This window comes from Choloepus didactylus, chromosome 1 (genome assembly GCF_015220235.1).
Source record: "Choloepus didactylus isolate mChoDid1 chromosome 1, mChoDid1.pri, whole genome shotgun sequence".
Taxonomy (NCBI): domain Eukaryota; kingdom Metazoa; phylum Chordata; class Mammalia; order Pilosa; family Megalonychidae; genus Choloepus; species Choloepus didactylus.
Genome location: NC_051307.1, coordinates 194,433,318 through 194,452,382, shown reverse-complemented (window position 1 = coordinate 194,452,382; position 19,065 = coordinate 194,433,318). Strand labels below are relative to the sequence as shown.

At 42.7% G+C, this 19,065-nt stretch overlaps 1 protein-coding gene across 10 annotated transcripts in view; it reads right to left on the bottom strand.

Moving 5' to 3' along the window:
• The window catches only part of TRAK1 (trafficking kinesin protein 1), a 198,558-nt gene that overhangs the window by 83,964 nt on the left and 95,529 nt on the right, over positions 1-19,065 (bottom strand). For 2 of the 10 annotated variants that reach the window (XM_037847923.1, XM_037847917.1), the window contains exon 1: positions 15,218-15,278. The exons of the other annotated variants lie outside the window; for them this stretch is intronic. The gene's annotated coding sequence lies outside the window, so the exon portion shown is untranslated. Of the gene's footprint in view, positions 1-15,217; positions 15,279-19,065 lie in introns of those variants that run through there. 10 annotated transcript variants of the gene reach the window in all.

The window sequence follows — 19,065 nt, the reverse complement described above, 5'->3', positions numbered from 1 at the left end:
GCAGACACAAGGAGAAGGCATAGCCAAGGCCCAAGATCAGGTAGATGTAATAGGAGGGGGCCTCTAAGAATTCCCCAAGAATGCCTTCACAACTGCCCACTGGATGCCAAACACCATGCCAGGTGCTCACAAAGCATTTTCTGACCCTCTCAGCAAAGTTGTACAGAGATATGATTTGCTCTGCTTCATAGATGAGGAAGCCGAGACTTTACAGGGCTTGTGAAATACGTTGTTGGCCAAGGTCACACAGCTAAATAAGTGGCAGATCCAGTATGGGAAGCCCCAGCTGCCTGATTCAAAACATGTGCTCTTCCCTGCCCCTGCTGCCCATTCCCTGGGTGGGTGCACCTGAAATGCCAGGGAATTCCCAGGATATTATCATCAGGAAGCTCGAGCTTTATACAGGTAGAAGACTTTATAAATGTCGTAGGGTTGGTCAATCAAACACATGACAAATTAGGGAAGTGCCAGAATGACCTTTCCCAATTGGAGCCCAGGAGACAGGGCCAAGAAGTCACTTGCCTGCGGAACCATGAAGCGTCAGTGGCCTGAGTGGGACAGGCTCAGCCCTCTCTCTTGGAGTTTATTCAATCTCATGGTGCGAGTGGACAGTGCTGGCCCTGCCTGGAGGGAAGGAAGTCTTTCACCTCTCTGGTAGGATCCTCATCTCCCCATAGCTCCAATTCAAGCTACTAACAAGCCACAAAAGGGCAACAACCTCCTGATTGAACCCAGACCCCAAAAGGTCCATGGCTTGCACCAGATCTGCAGGACCAAAGGTCAGAAGCCCACAGACCCTGGTCTGTCAATCAGGGGCAACCCGACCCCCAGCATCTCCGTCTCCCCAAGTCACTATACAGCTCCATGGCCGCTGGGCCCACTGTGGCCACACTGCTGCTGGCACTACGTTTGGGAAGACACATTTTAACTCACAGTAGTGCTCTGATTTAAAATCTCCCAGCTCCCTACAAAGTGCTTCATCATTTAGCCTGCACCTTCCTAGGGCAGAGGCTGCTGATTGTTTCCCAATGTCCAATCTCTGCTTCTTTCTTCTGGTAACACTGACCCCCAAGGTGTGGCTGGGCACATGACCACCCAGCTAAAACCCACATTTCTCAACCTTCCTTGCAATAAGGTGTGTCCATGTGCCTGGTTAATGGGACATAAACAGGACTTTCAAGTCACACCCTTTCCACCTGTCAAATTGCAGCCATGGGCTTGGTGCTGGAGCCATCCTTCAATCTGACAAGTGAAAGCAACACCTAGAAAATTGCCAGAGCAACCCTGGGAGTCTAGGCCAACCTGGTGGAACAGAGCTCTCCTGGACCACCTTCCACTTGGGTTCTTAAGAGAGAAAGACGTAAACTTACACCTTACATAAGCCACTATTGTTTTGGTCTCTGTTAAAGCAGCCAAATCAATCTCCAAATGACTTTTCCTATCAAGCTCAGCCTCTGCTATTTTCTCCAATACCCCTTTATTAAGCTACACCAACTCCTCACCATTCTCCAGACATGTTTATTCACAAATCTGGGATTTTACACCAGCTGTTCTAGCTATCTAGAATATTCTCCAATGCCCAGCAAGCTTCATCCCAAAATATCATCAAATGTCACCTGTAATTTCCAAGTCCTCCTGGCCCCCTCCCCTCTGACTACCACAGTAATTGGCATATAAATTGCTTCACTACAATGTTGGCAGTGTTTTCTACATGTCTCTTCCCTACTAATTGTAGTCCCTCCAGAAAACGCTCTGATTACCCACCTTTACATCCAAGCCAGCACTTAGCACGACCAAGCCGAGCAACAATAAGTGCTCACTAAGTGCTGGATGAGTAGGAACAAAAGGAAGGAAGAAGAGGCAATAGGTGGTATACTGGTCCAGTCTGCCAAGCCCCTGCCCACTCAGGACGGACAGGCACCCAGTGTCCAGGATGGGGAGGTGGTGCCATCTCGTGTCTGGCTCTTTTTAAGTCCCTCCCAGTATCACCCCAGCTCTTTGACCAGCAGGGAGGAAAGTCCCACAGGGAAGTGAATATCACCTCAAACACTCAGCAAATGCTGATCCAGGGTGCACCACTCCTAGCTGAACGTAACAGTTCTCTTCACCCCTTCAGAGATACAACCCTTCCTAGGTTTTCTACAAGGCAGGAGTAGATCCTCCTACCCAAGGACGAGGGGAGGGCTTCATTCAGAACCAGCTAGAAGAGGGTGCTGGAGGCCGCTCAGCATCAGGGATGTCTGAGGCTGTAGGAGCAGCTATGCCCACTCTACATCTGACTTAGGCTAAATCCTCACCCCCAGAGAGCAGCGAGGGGCCAAAAGGCCCCTCCTTAGGGTTCTGCACTGGTGCAAATTGGGCCCCTCAGACCACAAGTGAAATGCCAGCTTCATGAAACCTGCCAGGCACCCGTGACAATGCTTATATTTTGCAGCAGAGGGGGTAGCTCTAATTAGTGTCCGACGTTTAAAAATCAAGGGATCTCATGTGAAAACACAGATCTCTGGCCTCTCAGAAGAAGAAAGTATATCTACAACCCACAGGGCTGGCCTCCTCCACAAAGCAGTTAAATGCTCTGAGTGGTGGCCGCCTGCAGACAGGGGTGGCTCCGTCGGGGTTTCTGGGCCAGAGGGCTCGGCGCCCAGGAGAACAGAACTGCACAGCTGCAAAGGAGGCAGTGAGCAGAAGAGCCGTCTAGGAAGAAACTTTCCCTGCATACTCACCTCATCTTCAGGGGACCCCAGGAAAAACAGCAGGGGCGGAGGGGAGAATAAAGGGAGGAGGAGGGAGACGTGCTGGGTAAAGAGGAGAGATTCAGTGAGAGAAAACTCTGGCAAAATCAGAGGAAGAAAGAGGAGCAGAAGGACACAGAGGAGAAGGGGAAAGAGGAAACCTGGGAAGACAGAGCATGTGAGGAAAACCAGGACCACGGCTGCCACCTGCTGGAAGACGTTCAGAGGCCCTAGAAGCCGATGACTGCTCCAAGTTTGGAGAAGGGGATCTTGGCCCGAGCTCTGCCCCCAATCTTGTCCTGTTGCCTGGGAAATCATGTCGTCACCTCTCTGGGACTTCTTTTCTTCATCTGTAGAACGAAGGCATGAGGTTGCAAAAAAGCTCACTTCCCACCCTAAGTTTCTCTGAGCAGACGCCGGGCTGCACCTACCAAGGGTGCTGTCAGCTGGATGGGCTGTGTCTGGGAGGGGCTCCTGCTCACAGCACTTGACGGCTCCATGGGGGAGGCTGGCCTGCGGACCTAAACATGGTGACTCCTCCCGAGGTGGTGCCAGGGTGCTGCGTTTTTACATGAGCTTCCCTGATTTTTAAGTGTTGGATACTAATTTAGAAATTTTAGAACACCTGAGAGTCAAATTAAACATATGTGTCTCCAGTCTACCTGCTGGGATTTCCATCCTGGTGTCTTACTTTGGGACTCAGGAAAACATTGACTACATTAGACATGACAAAGAACAAGAAAAGGAACTATAATTCATCAAAACAGGCCACGTTACAAAAGCCCTTCTTTTTTCTATTTTTTTCCTCTTTCTACTTGGCCACGGGGGAGGTGGGTGTGGAGCACAGGTTTGTGCTTGAGAAAATTCTGGCTGGAGGCAGTAACTCTCACCCATTGCACATTCCCTTATTCATGAAGAAACTACAACCCTTGCCAGTGACTGCAGCAGTTAGACAAGATCCCTCACCTACTCAGCCTCGTGCAAACTGCTCTGTACAGACTTGGAAACAATTCCATTTTGTTGAAATGATTACGACTGAAGAATAAAAGACTCACACCCAGGCCACTGTGGTACTTACTAGAGACACAAGATTCTTCAAAAATGGTGTCTGAAAGATGTCCTTCTAGAAAACTCTTCCCTATCACAGGATCCCACTACACAGCCTTCCACTATACATCTTCAGCAACTCAGTCTTAATAATTACTTTCTACGCCACAAAAGTTGTGATTCAACAAATTACAAAGGAACCATTACAGCTAAAAATCACTAACCCAGCCAGCTCATTTAATGGGAGGGGACACTTACTCAGAGTGGCTGAGGAACTTACCAAACACCACACAGGAAACCAGCAATAGACTCGAGACTGGTGCACAGCCCACATTACGTCCTACCACACACGGGGCCTCAGGAAGCAGCAATACCAGAAGCCTTCCTGGTAACCAGTAAACGCTCAATAAATATTTGCCAGATGGTGCAAAGCACTGCAGCTATTACTGTAGTTCATTTACTCTCACAAACCAGCACGCAGTGGAAGGAGAGGATTAGGAATACATTTTACAAACAAGGAAACCAGAAGACTGCAGGAGGAGCCCAAGGTTGTGCTGCTAGTAAGTGGGCAAGCAGAACCCCACAACAGGCCCACTTCATCCCAACCCTAATTCAAACATGAGTCACTCCCACCACGTATCCTTCCAAGGAAAGCCCCAGGGAAGGAAGCTACAAGAAAGCATTTCTATTCCATGCACCAATTTGTAGGCATTTCAGCAGGACCAAGGGGCCCTTCGGAGGCCTGGAGCGTGGGGTGAGGGTGCCTTCAAGCAGACACTGGCGCACTGCAAACCCTGGGTTTCTCTAAGAAGGAATATGAGATCACCTCTGAGGCTCCAGCCCAGACCTCTAAACCAGAATATGTATGGATGGGGTCCAGGAACTGGCTTTTACTTCATGTCCTCCAAGGGTTTCTTGCACACCAACATTTGAGAGTTGACAGGTAGCCCCTTGCCATAATTTTAACTAATTAAATTTGCTTTTTAAAAAAAACAGATAAACAAGGCATGAAACATTCAAAACATTGGTTCCTGCTCTGATCAAGCTAGCGGAGTAAGACCTTCAGGGCTCCACCCCACCCACAGAAGCTTTGAACAACCAGCAAGAACTGGCAGAAACATCTTTTCAGAGCCCCAGAAAACAGTTAAAGGACTGCAGTAACAGGGCAGGCACAGAATCCAGAAAAAGGCGACTTAAAAGTAGGAGGATCTCCTGGCGCCCTGGCTGACCCCTCCCCCACTTCTCACCAGCTGGGTAGGGGGCTGGCCCACTCTCCCAGTGCAGATCCCTAATCTTGATTCCGGAGGGAACAGAGGAACCCTCAGGCACACAGTGGGAACATGTATGTCTAGTTCAATCTGTTGGCTAGTGGCCTGAGGGATCTAACAGCTCAGAACTTGCCCTGAGAGAGTAGAAGGTGGCACAGAGAGCTCTCCTGCAACAGCTGTGGAGACAGCAGTCAAGTCGGGCTGCCTGGGGTAAGGGGTTGCTGGCTGTAGGATACACAGAGCAGCACCGACGACCAGGAGAAAACTATTTCCTAAGCAGGAGGGGATACTCCTACCTTTGAAAACAGGGAATTCCTAGGGCCACAGGTACATGCCACGACAAGAGGCATGCACAGAAAGGATCAGGGAGGCCCCTACACTTTGGCCTGGAGCTCTTCTCTAAATTGACAGTAAGGATAAGCCCTGAAGCAGAGCACAGTTAATCTGCAAAGACTAGGAAAAGTGTCTTCTTTTTTATTAGCTCCTGGCACTCAAGGAAAGCTCTGTCATAATACTAGCTGGATACAAGTTTAAGGAACAGACACCTCAGAGTCTACATTCCAGAGACTCTGGAATTAAATATCAAAATTAAAATATCAAAATGTCCAGGTTTCAACAAAAGGTCACAAAACATACAAAGATATAAGAAGTGATGGCCCAGGCAAAAGAGATTAAAACACTAGAAACCATCAATGAGGAGGATCAGACCTGGGACATATCAGACAGAAACTTTTTTAAAAAAAGGTCCCAAATATGCTCAAAGAGCTAAAGGAAAACATGGATAAAGAACTAAAGGAAATCAGGAAAACAACAGATGAACACACACAGAATATCAATATAGAGATGGAAATTATGAAAAAGAACCAAACAGAGATGAAGACCACAGTAACAGAAATTTAAAATTCCCTAGGGAGGGTCAACAGATTGGAGCTGACAGAGGAAAGAATCAAAGAACCTGAAGATACAATGGAAATCATCCAGTTTGAGGAGTCAAAAGGAGAAAGAAGAAAGAAAAGTGAGCAGAGCCTGAGGAACCCGTGGGACATCATCAAGTACACCAATATATGCATTGTGGGAGTTCCGGAAGGAGAAATGAGAAAGGGACAGAGAGAATATTCAAGGAAATAATGGCTTATAGCTTCCCATATTTAACAAAAGACATGAATATACATATCCAAGATGCTCACCAAACTCCAAACAGGATTAAACCCAAACAGGGCCATGCCACCGGCATATTATAATCAAACTGTCAAACACCAAAGATAAAGAGAGAATTCTGACAGCTGTAAGAGAGAAGTAATGTGTCACAGACAAGGGAACTTGATAAGATTTAGTTCAAACATCTCACTGGGAACCATGGAGGGAAGAAGGCAGTGGGATGACACATTTAAAGTTCTGAAAGTAGAAAACTGCCAACCAAGAATTCTGTTTCTGGCAAAACTGTCTTTCAAAAATGAGACGGATAGATAGGATAGGATAGGATAGGATAAGATAGGACAGGACGGGACAGGACAGGATAGGAAGGAAGAGCAAATGTGGCAAAATGTTAAAACTGATGGATTGGGGTATCTGGAGTGAGGGGGTGGGTAGAGTTCTCTCTATGGGTTTTTTTTTTAATTATTTTTGTAACTGTCCTGCAATTTGAAAGTGTTTAAAAATAAAAAGTTTAAAAAAAATGAAGAGATTAAGACAATCACAGATAAACAAAAGCTAAGGGAGTTCATCATCACTACAGTGGTGCTACAAGAGATGCTATAAAAAGTTTTGCAGGTTGAAAGGAAAGGACGATAGACAATAGATCCAAGCTGCATGGAAGAATAAAGATCTCCAGTGAGGGTAACAACATGGGTAAATATAAATGCCAATACTATTGTATTTATGGTTTGTAATGCCACTCTTTACTTTCTGCAATATCTAAAAGGCAAACACATGAAATGTAATAATAAATCACTGGTTTGGGACTCCATGTATAAACATGTAATTTGTGACAAGAACTACATAAAGGTGGGCAGACAAGGGGAACATAATTTCTGTATACTATTGAAGTTGGGTTGGTACCAAAGCAAATAAGACTGTTATAGATTTAGGATGTTAAATTTAAGCCCCATGGTAACTACAAAGAAAATACTGGAGAATATGCAAGCTCACAGAGAAGAAATTTGACCACAGGTTGCCAAGAGCAGGGAGTAGGGTGGAATATGGAATTAACGCAAAAGGGTGTAGAGTATCTGTTTGGGGAGATGGGACAATTTTAGTAATGAAAGGTGGTGAGGGTAACACAGTATTGTGTATGTGATTAATCTCACTGAATTTGGGAATGATTGAGATGGGAAAGTATATGTTGTATATATGTTTCCACAATTTAAAAGAAAGAAAGAACAACTAAAGAAACAATGACAATTAAATGCAATATATGATCTTGGATGGGATCTAGCAAGGGAAGAGGGAAAAAAAACTGAACTTAGGGAAAGGCAAGTTCCCTGCCAGCTCCATCCCTCCCGTGCATTCATCCTCTCCCTATATTCAACATGAGACTTCTAAGACTCTTCACATCAGGGCTGGACGTGGGCCCCTAACCAAGCTAGTCCTTCTCCACTCCTTCCTCTTATAGAAGAGGATACCAGGACCCTGCGAGGTTCAGGCACACGGGTGACATCTTAAGACTAAGCAGTGGCAAGACTGGAGGCTGGGACCCACCCTCCTCCATCCCCTGGGCTCAAGCCCTCACAGCACCTCCTCCTTGCTCACACACCAGCCCTACAGAAGAGAAGTCTTCCTTCCCTGACACTCCCCTTGAGGCACAATTTGCATGCTGTGAGCAGCAAAGCCGGTCTCTAGAAGAGAGGGGAGGACAAGCAGAGACACCAGAAAGGAACAGGGAAGAAAAGGCCTGAGAAACTGTGTCTGAGACAGAAACAAAAAACCACCCTAGGGAGTTGTCAAGAAGGGTTTTGGCCTTAATTACCACCAGAAGCAACTCTTTCTTAGAAAAAGGACAAACAACTACACTGGCTCAATTCCACGCTGACTGGGTGTCAGGTACTGAGCTATCACTTGATCACATAGAAACACCAGCTCAAAGGACACATACCCACACAGGAGCACTAAGCGGAGATGGCCAATCCCCCCAGCTCAGTTGTGCTCAGAAACAGGATCTTCACCATGAAGCTAAAACAATCCTGTGCAACTGACTGTGGCACAGTTCACACGGACATGCCGGTCTGTTGTGCAACAACAGAGGGTGAGAAGGGCAGGGCAAAGCAAAGAAGGAAGGCTCCTGCTGCGGAGGCCCCCAAACGTCAAGACCAAATGCAGTGTTTTTCTGAATAGTGAGTCCAACAGCCTTCACGCAGAAATCTGCAAAAACAGATGATGGTTCACTACAGTTAGACTGATTCTAATATTAAGATATTCTGCTAGAACTGTGGAGAAATTCATTTTACTTTATAAAAGAAAACTGACATGCAGAATCCAGCCCAGAGTGAAACCGCAAGAAGGCTCAAAAAACTGGAGAGTGTTGGTGTTCATTTGAATTTCTCTTTTACTAGGAAATAAACAGAAAACATTGCTTTGGATTTCTATATTTCCTGATAATTTCTCTTTAAAGTGTGTATGTTTTACCTTGTAATTATTAAATTACCAGAGGGGATTTTTTTTTTTTTTTTACCTACAATGTCCAATGGCAGGATGATTATAATTAAAGTGCTTGCAGCTGAACTAGTGTTTAGACAGATGGAGCGAGTATAAATTGGAACAACACTTGCAGAAAACAGTTTGACAGCATGTTTAGAGAACAAAAAAATTGTTTCTGATCCTTAAAGACCTAATCTCACACCTGAGAGTAAATGTAAGAAAGGAACCCAAAGAAAGCACTGTTTGTAATAGCTTCCAAAATGGAAACAAACTAACCATCTCTTGGTAGAGGAACAGAAAGTTAAACTGTGATTCATTCAGAATAGAATACTATATGGGTATTAAAATAAATAAACTAGATCTGCATCTATCAACATCAAAAATATCAAAAGCATAATGTCAAGTGGAAAGTTGCAAAAGATGCATTCAGTATGAAACCATTTATGGAAAACTTTAAAATACACAAAAAAATTCACATTGGGCATAGATACACGTGGAGTGAAGGTTTAAGGACAATCAAAGGAATCAACACACCATTAGGATAGGAGGAGAGGAAGCAGAGAGAATGGAGGGGCTGGAGCTGGGAGAGGATGGCATTTGCGTTGGTTTGCCCAGGACAGTTCCAGCTCAGGCCTATTGCTCCATGCAATTATTAATATTGCCCACTGTCACTCTCAAAAGTGTCCCCCCGTAAAAACTGCATTGGGGTACCACTGCATACCCACTAGAATGGCTACAATAAAAGAACACGCAATACTAAGTGTTGGAAAGGAAGCGGAGAAACTGGAACCCATATACATTGCTGGTGGAAGTCAAAATGATACAGCCTTTTTGGCAGCACAACTCCATAAATCTACTAGAAATCATTATATTGTAATGTTATCACTCTGTCATCAAATTGTCTCAATGGGTGAATTTTTAGGTCTGTAAATTATACCTCAATAAAGATGTTTTTTTAAAAAAGTGTCCTTCGTCAGACGATGCTCACCCTAGCTGTGGCCAATTATTTAGATCTCACATAAAAACAATAATAGGTTATTAAATATACATGGGTTACAAATAGAGTCGAGAGGACATTCTGGAGGTTATTCTTATGCATTATATAGATATCCCTTTTTAGCTTTTAGTGTATTGGAATAGCTAGAAGGAAATACCTAAAACTGTTGAACTGCAGCCCAGTAGCCTTTATTCTTGAAGACGATTATATAACTATAGAGCTTACATAACATGACTGCGTGATTGTGAAAACTTCGTGGCTCCCATTCCCTTTACACAGTGTGTAGACAGAGATGAATAGGAAAATGAGGACAAAAAGTGAATGAATAATTGGAAGGGATGGGGAGTATGGGATGTTTTGGGTGTTTTGTTTTGTTCGCTTTAACTTTTATTCTTATTCTTTTTTGTGTGTGGTAATGAGAATGTTCAAAAATAGACTGGGGTGATGAATGCACAACTCTATAATGGTACTGTGAACAATTGATTGTACACCGTGGATGATTGTATGGTATGTGAATATAACTCAATAAAATTGAATTTAAAAAATAAATTAATATATATATATAAATAGGGGTACAAAAGTATCTGTAAATTATATTTGTACATTTCTGTACATTTTTACCTGTCAGATCTTAAATAAATTTTTAAAAAGCTGTTCCTGTATCACCAAATACAGCTGACATATTTAACAAAAGGGCAGGATTTAAGTAAATCATATTGATTCAACGAAACATTATAAAGCCATGAAAATCAATTATTTATTCATTTCTAAGGATGGGTCATTTGGGCAAAAACTGAAATGAAGATCTGGAGGAACAGTATTCCAAACTAAACATAAAAATGACTAGCTCTTGGCCTTAGCACAATCTTGTTAGAAACCTCTACGCCATGACAGCCAAGGGGAAAAGAAGCCAATCTGCAGGCTGAAGCGCAAAAGAAGAAAGATGAGGCAGAGGTGCAAGTAAACCACTCAGGTGTGCATCTACAGAGGCCACAGGGGCAGGAATGGGGAATGCCAGAGGCTGGGGACACTGGTACAAGTTAGAGACTGCAGAGAGAGAGAGAGAGAGAGAGACAGACAGACAGACAGACAGACAGACCAACCAACTGACCTGGCAGTCAGGATGGCTGGGAGGGAGGGGACACAATGGAAGAAGAGGTAGAAGAGGTAGGGGGTGGCCACAGTACCAGGCAACTGGCGGCACGTTCGATCTGTATATAATAGCTCTCTTTCCAAAATTATGCTGTTGGTTGTTACAATGATTACATCAAAATTCAATACATCCAGAGCCTACTCATTCAAACAAAAGTTGTGTCCTTCAGATATTCCGTGTTTGACAGTAGCACAAATCTGTAAATCTACCAGAAATCATTGTACCATTATCACTGTACTATTACATTGTCCTAATGGGAGAATTTTTAGGTACACAAATTTACCTCAATGAAGCTTAAACATAATTAAGATAACAATTCTATGCAAAATTATTTAGATTCAACACAATCCCAACCAAAATTCCAAGAGCCTTCTTACAGCAATGAAAAGCCATTCAGCAAATTTATATGGAAGGGTAAGGGACCCCAAACAGCCAAAACCATCTTGAAAATGGAAATTTCCTGATTTTAATATTTATTACAAAGCTACAGCAACCAAAACAGCATAGTACTGGCACAAGGCCAGATCCGGACCAGTGGAATAGAATTGAGGGTTCAGAAATAAACGAACGATTTGTGACAAGTGGATCAAATTCACTCAAAAAGGAAAGAACGGTCTCTTTGAAAAATCGTGCTGGGAAAACTGAATATCCATATGCGAAAGAATGAAGGTAGACCTCCCTACCTCAAGCCTTACACAAAAATTAACTCAAAATGGATCAAAGACATAAGTATAAGAACCAAATTTATAAAACTCCTAGAAGAAAACAGGGAAGCATCTTCAGGACCTTACATTAGGCAATGGCTGCTTAGACTTTACACTAAAAGCATGAGCAACAAAAGAAAAAATGGATAAATGGATGTCATCAAAATTTAAAACTTTTGTGTATCAAGGAAGTTCATCATGAAAGCAAAAAGAGAATCTATAGCCTGGGAGAAATATTGGGAAACCATATTTCATATAAGGGTTTAGTATCCAGAATATATAAAGAAATCCTAAAACTCAACAGCAAAAAGACAATCCAATTTAAAAATAGGCAAAAGACTTGAATAGACAGAAGTAACACAAATGGCCAACGAGCACAGGAGAAGATGTTGGACATCATTAGCCATTAGCAACATGCTCAAAACCACAATGAGATACCATTTCACACCCACTAGAAGGGCTACTATTTAAAAAATGGAAAATAAAAAGTCGTTATAGAGATGATGTGGAGAAATGGGAACACTCATACATTGTTGGAGGGAACATAAAACAGTGCAGCTGCTGTGGAAAACAGTTTGATGGTTCTTCAAAAAGTTAAGTATAGAACTGCCATATGACCCAGCAATCCCACTTCCAGAATTGAAGCAGGGACTGCAACAGATATTGGCATACCATTATTCACAGTGGCATTATTCACAGTTGTCAAAAGATGGAAGCAACCCTCTTTTGGACAAACAAAACGTGGCATAAACATACAATGTAATATTATTTTGCCACAAAAGGAATGAAGTTCTGATACATGCAATGACATGGACTAACATTCAAGATACGTTGATTCTGGATTTTGCAATATTTTTTAATAAATTTTTTTCCTCTTTTCTAATTCTAAATAAATATTCATTTTTGTCCATCCAAAAAAAAAAAAAAAAAGACATCTTGTTGAGTGAAATAAGCCAGACACAAAAGAACAAATATTGAATGATCTCACTGATATGAAAAAATTAAAATAACCAAACTCATGAAGTCAAGAACTAAAATACAAATTACTGGGGGCTGGAGCTGGGGGTAGAGAATGGGGAGGCAATTTTAATTGATACATAGTTTCTGTTTGAGGTGATGGAAAAGTTTTGGTAATGGATGGTGGTCATGATAGCACAACACTGTGAATGTAATTAACATCACTAAAGTTATATATTTGAATGTAGTTAAAAGGGGAAATTTTAGGTGATATGTATCTTCCCAGAATAAAAAAAAAATTCAAACCATAGGACTGTACAACACAGTGAACCCTAATGTAAACTATGGACTACGTTAATAGTATTATAACAACTAACTGTAATAAAGGTATCACACTAATGCAAAGTATTAATAAAAGGGAAAACTGTGTATGTGAGGGGGTGGTATATGGGAACTATAAACTTCTCTAATTTGAAAATATATATAGATACTTAATTAAAAAAAAAAAAAAAAGTTGTGTCCTTCAGATTTGTGACCTGGGGTGAGGGGTTAGTCTGCCCTCAGACTGCCATTAGAGTCATGGAATTCCAGCCCAAGTCTTCTGAAAAAAGGTGGAGGCTCACGCAGTGGGTAAGCCCTTTACTAAGTAAACACACACATGAACACACAGTGACAGTTGTTTGCTTTTGTGCACTGGGTTTGCCACACCCAGTAACCTGAAGAGACACAAAGCCTGCCAGCCATGATGCCGCCAGCCCAACGCCCCCAAGTCCCTGAGGGCGAGTCCTGCCGAGCCCATTTCTATCGGTAAACGATGCAGGCCCCACAGAGCACCTTTCACAGCAGAGCTGTTGGCTCTCTCCTTTTTTTTTTCAACAGTAGTGATGCAGGAGAGTGGGCAATCTATAAACTTTAAAGCACTATTTCTTGACTTCTGGATTTATTCCCATTCATTCATTGCCAGTCTTCATTCTCCTTCACGAGGCAGAGAGTAAAGGGAAAAAAAAGATGTATCTCTACAACTCCAGCGCCCATTCCAGCACCTTCAATGGTTCACCAGAGACCGTCCTGCTACTTTCAAAGGAGGCTCGAGCCACATCCCTCCTCCCAAACGTCAATCACGCCAAGGGTGAAAAATCTACTAGCAAGCCAATTAATGAAATATGAATAAGGGCTATAGACTAGCTAAAGTACAATATCAATTTAATTTTCTGATTATGATAATTACATTTTGGTTATGTAAGAGAATGCCCTTGTTTTTAGGAGATATTCGCTGAGTATTTAAAGACAGCAGGTAATCATGTCCATGATTTACTCTCAAAAAGTGGGGATGGAAAACGACAAAGGAAAAGGCAAATGTGACAAAATGTTAACGTTCGGGAAATAAAGAGTTGTACTACATTTGCAATATATCGCCTAAGTCTAAATTTACTTCAAAAATAAAAAGAATTTAAATAGTTGGAAACAAAAAAGGAGCCGGTGCAAACCAACCTCCGAACTTGCACTTCTATTATTTCAAACATCCTTAGAGAATTTCACAGGTAAGCCTGCCACAGATTTAGAAGGCAGAGGAGAAGAAAAAAGGCCCAAGAGCACCTGCCATTAATTCCAAACCCACTTTGAAAATCTCTTTTCTACTCCCTTTGCTTTCATTTCTCTTCCCCTCCATTTGTCTTGAAAATTTATTGATGACATTACCGATATCTTGCAGACATCTCTCCATGACAATAAATCTCAATCCACCTCCTCTTTAAAGGTTGTATAGTCTTCCATTTTCAGCATAATTCAGTGAGTCAGAGCCAATCTCCATTTATGTTTTCTCTAAGGGTGTTCAACTCTTTATTAATAAGAGCTTTATATTAACACTTTGCCTATCAACTATATTGCAATTATTTTTCCTAGCTTGTCATTTGTCTTGCAACCGTACTCATGTTTACTATTTTTCCCCATCAGCCTTGCTCTGCTACAGCATGACTTTCTATATGGAGCTCATATGCGATTGGTAAACAGGGAAGCAATGTCAGTGTGATGTGGAGGTTGTGTTGGTTCAAATGCAAGTTTTCCAATCAAAAGAGAGTAGAAATAGGGAGAGTAATTACAACCTTCAACGGGAAAGGAAAAGCCCTTTGACTCTTGTGCTGGGCAAGCAGGTGCTCTTTCAGCCCTATTTTAAAGAAATTTAAAATAAGCTCCAGGCCCTGGGCTGGGTCCCCAGAGAGTTTCACCTCTGCTCTGAGGAAGGCCGAACTTCCTGCTGTGCTGCCTTGGCCTCGACAGCAGCTCAGAGCCCCTCTCCCTCTGCCTGCCTTGCAGCCACTTCCCCTCCACTGCCTGTGGGGCATTTTAATAACCTTGAGCTCCAGCCAAACAGCCTGGGCTATTCACCTTATCTCACTATGTGCAGTTCGTTTATTCTTTTTTTTTTTTTTTCCTTGCTAGTGTTCTGGTTACAGTCTAACAACTCCTGCTATTTTTAGTGCCTAGTTTTGCAAACATGCACGTTTTTCAGGAACAAATAAGCACTTTATAGTAAGAATGCTGAATAAAGTTTAATCTTTTTATAGTCAAATGTATCACTCATTTTATTTATAGTCTCTCTCCTTCATGTCATGCTCAGAATGGCCTTCCCTGGGTCAAAATTACAAAAACATTCAGCGATAATTTCTTCTAGAACTTCAGTGGTTTCATTTTTTTAAATTCAATTTTATTGAGATATAGTCACATACCATACAATCATCCACAATGTACAATCAATTGTTCACAGTACCATCGTATAGTTGTGCATCCATCACCCCAATCTATTTTTTTGAACATCTTCCTTGTACCAGAAAACCTGAAAATAAGAATAAAAAAATAAAAGTATAAAAGAACACTCAAATCATCCCCTCCACCCTATTTTCCATTTAGTTTTTGGTCCCTGTTTTTCCAATCATCCATCCATACACTGGATAAAGGGCATGTGATCCATAAGGCTTTCACAATCACACTGTCACCCCTTGTAGGCTACATTGTTATACAGTCGTCTTCAAGAGTCAAGGCTACTGGGTTGCAGTTTGATAGTTTAGGCATTTATTTCTAGCTATTCCAATACACTAAAACCTAAAAAGGGTTATCTATATAGTGCGTAAGAGTGCCCACTAGAGTGACCCCTCAACTCTATTTGGAATCTCTCAGCCACTGCAACTTTCATTTCATTTCGTTTTATTTCGCATCCCCCTTTTGGTCAAGATGTTCTCAATTCCACGATGCCAGGTCCAGATTCATCCCCAGGAGTCATATCCCGCGTTGCCAGGGAGATTTACACCCCTGGGAGTCAGATCCCGCGTAGTGGGGAGGGCAGTGAGTTCATGTGCCAAGTTGGCTTAGTTAGAGAGAGAGAGGGCCACATCTGAGCAGCAAAAAGGTACTCAGGGGGAGACTCTTAGGCAAAATTATAAGCGGGTTTAGCCTCTCCTTTGCAGTAACGAGCCTCATAGTGCAGGTCCCAAGATAGAGGGCTCAGCACGCCAAACCACCAGTCCTCAGTGTTTGTGAGAACATCAGCAACAATCCAGGTGAGGAAGCCCAACACCTCTGCATTTCCCCCCAGCTCCTCAGGGGGGCCCTGCATATATATTTTTATTCTCTGTCCAAATTACTATGGGATGTGTCTCTATTTCACACTAACCTGTGCAAAGCTACCAGGCCTTACTTCCTATTAAAAGTTCCATGTAATTATGGTATTTGAACAAACTGTACGAGTTAAATTGTTCAGGAAATACAGAACTCACACCAATTAACCATCTCTTCCCTTGGTCTCACATGGAATTTGAAGTTTTAAAACGCAGTCAGTATTATCCTTTATCCTTTGGCCCGATTTGCCCTAGTCCTAACCACATCTGCTTCATTCATATCTCTGAAGTCTGGACTCTTTTTTAGCTTCTTTAACAGTTGCTATATGTGCTAATACTGACATTCATATCTGCCGAGTTCTAGCTCTGAGCTTCTGGTGTCACACAGATACCCAAAGTTCCAGGGATTGATCAGGTTATACACAAAGGGATCAGCATCTTGGAATCTGGAGATAGCCATTACAATTCAGGAACAGATGTGACTGCTGTAAGAGTTTACAATATAGGGACCATTACAGTAAGTGCACCCCTGAAAAGTTGTGCTCTAAGGTTCAATTCTGAGTTTACACATTGTCGTTAGTCCATACTGGTGAGGCATTACAGTGTTTGCCTTTGTCTCTGGCATGGTTCACTCAAAATGTTGTCTACAGGTTCCATTCACCTCGTTGCATGTCTCACAGCTTCACTCCTTGCAGTTGCTCAATCTTCCATTGCATGCACACACAACAGTAGTAGTTTCATTTTTAACATGTATATCTTTGAACCATCTGGATTTTACTAGGTTTGAAAGAGTTCTGTAGGAATCCAGCTGTGTTTTTTAGAATGATAGTGGCGGCAGCAACAGTGGTCAGCGTCTACAGAGTGCTACCATCAACCAAACATTCGCACACACGCTCTCCTTTAATCCTCCCAACAGCCTAGGCGTGGAGACGCTGATCATCCCCATTTTACAGGGGGAGAAACTAAGGCACCGAGATTGCACAGCTAGTGAGTAGTGAACCTGGTTTGGGAACAGAGTTTGCACCCAGAAGCCACGGCCCAACCACTACCCATGCCACATCTGGCCCTAACAACCCCATCTCACTGACTAAATAATTCTAACTCCTTTCTCTAAATTTTCCTCCTATTCCCAACTCACACTCTTTTGAGTACTTTGCTTTAGAGTCCCTTAAAATCAGCACACACCTAAAAGTTTACTTTTCGTCCCACTCTGAGACTTTGTCTTCAAGCATTGTCTCATGCCTCCTTGGGGTTCCACTCTCTGGAACTGTCTCTACAATGTCACTGCTTTGCAGAATATGTGCTACCAGATTCCTTTTTCCTCTAGTGATTTAGATCCGAGCTTTGCAAACAGTAATGGGAATGGCTGTCCAGGGTGGCCTCCTCCATTTACCCATCATTTTTCATGGGTTATTGATGTGAGAGATAAGGGAACACTGATTTTGAAGATGCACATCATATTTTTAATTCCAGGCAAGGAGGCATTGTAGACACTGCTAGGGGCAGTGTCTCCAATCTCCCCATTTTTCTTAGTATCAAAGTCCTGAGCCCTGTGGAAAGACCATTTCTCTGCCTCCCCTGTAGCAAGATGTGGCCATAAGGGCTAAGCTCTGGCCAAGGAGATGTAATCCGTGATCTGAGAGGCTTCCCTAGAGGCTTCTTAAAGGGAGCTGATTCATCTGGGAGGTGTGCTGTTTCTGCCCTCCTCTAGCCTAAACCCTGGTCATGATAGCTGGCACTTCAGCAGCCATCATAGATCACTTCCCAGGTGATCTTAAGGATGCAAACCACATCCAGGATGGTGAAGACAGGGGAGAGAGGGAGCCTTAGTCCCTGGGGATAGCAGGGCTGTCCCCGCATGACAGGGCCTCCCTCTGAACTTCTTTTATGGAAGAGAAAAATTCTAACAGGTGAAGCCACTGCTCTTTATAGCCAAACTCAATTCTTACTGGTGCAGGAGTTAACTTTAAATTACTAGAAAATAAACCTACATTTTGCTAATTATCCACAGCAAAAATAATTTACTTCATTTCATCCATCTCCTTCCCACCCCTTGGTTTTTGTTACTCTAATCTGGGAGTTCAGACACAGTTCCTTGTTTCCAAATTATTAATGTTTCACCCTTACATTAGCTTTCTGTTTCCCAGAAACATTTATATCCAATATTTAGAGTCCAGCTCTCTAACCTTCAAGGAGGTCAAGCAACCACTAGAATTTAAGGCCCCAAATCCTTCTACCTGCCCTCTCCTCCCCAAAGTTAGTTCTTACCAGAGGATAATGGAGTTAGCATCAAGGGACAAACTCTGGGATAGAGAATTAAGTGACACACAGGGAATAATATTATTTTATTAATAGCACAAACTTTTGTGAAACGACAATATCTCATACATGCTGTTTCAGTTTGCTAATGCTGTACTTTAGCAAAATACCAGAAATGGATTGGCTTTTATGAAGGAGGTTTATTTGGTTATACAGTTACAGTCTTAAGGCCACAAAGTGTCCATGGTAAGGCATCAATAGAGTACCTTCACCAAAGGATGGCCATTGGCATCCGGAAAACCTCTGTTAGCTCAGAAGGCAATTGGCTGGCGTCCGTTTGCTCCCAGGTTGCATCTCAAAGTGGCATTCTCCAAAATGTTGCTTTTGGGGCATTTTGTCCTCTTTTAGCTGCAGCTCCTCTTCAAAGCGTTCTCTCAGTTGCTCTCCGAAATGTCACTCTCAGCTGCTCTGAGGTCCTTCTCTGTGAACATCTTTATACGACTCCAGTGATCCAATTAACACCCACCCCGAATGGGCAGGGTAACACCTCCATGGAAATTATCCAACCAAACATTTCACTCACAGTTGATTGAGTCACAATCTCCATGGAAACACTCAATCAAAGGATTCCAACCTAATCAACACTAACAAATCTGCCCCCACAAGATTGCATCAAAGATAATGGCACTTTGGGGGACATAATG